This window comes from Mytilus edulis, chromosome 12 (genome assembly GCF_963676685.1).
Source record: "Mytilus edulis chromosome 12, xbMytEdul2.2, whole genome shotgun sequence".
In the NCBI taxonomy this organism is placed as follows: domain Eukaryota; kingdom Metazoa; phylum Mollusca; class Bivalvia; order Mytilida; family Mytilidae; genus Mytilus; species Mytilus edulis.
Window position 1 is genome coordinate 27,441,076 of NC_092355.1, and position 687 is coordinate 27,441,762.

A 687-nucleotide genomic window follows, 5' to 3' on the forward strand; every position below is an offset into this window, starting at 1 on the left:
ATTAGAAAAATAATATTTCAAAATTAGACGGTGTCTTCATAGCAGACTGTTTGTTAATAATTTGAAATTACTTCCTTAGTTGATTTTGACCAAAAAAGAGGCGTACGATACAAAAGGGACATTTAAACTTATTACTCGAAAAAAAACCCACCAAAACTGACAAATCTATGAATAAAAAAGAAAAAAATACTAAATGACACACAACATTACCCAGACCAATAAAAATGTAAAATACCAAAGATTGAGTATTGCAAACCCTGTATAAAATGTCATTTTATGTGCTACGGAAGGGTTAGCGGAAATACGATTATGTTATGAAAACATTATTAATGAGAGTAATTAAAAGTACAGGTGGACAGAAAAAGATATGTTTTTATCAGTCAGATCGCAACCTGACACATTCATTAAAAGACCTCTTGAGGTCATCATCTATCGATTCTAAGTGACAAGTGTCTAAACAAACATTGTGTGTATAAGTTAAAGATAAAGAAACAGGCATCTATAAAATTTATCTGAACGCCAAAAAAAACCAAAACTATATCCAAACAATAGATGAGGCAAATGAACAGTTGGTGTTATTTTTTTATCTCAATTATAAATCAATTCCTTAATAATCTTGTGAAGTGAACTTGTCAAACTAAGATTTAACAACAAAAAAGCACATTTTGTGCTCTATTAACTTTTGAG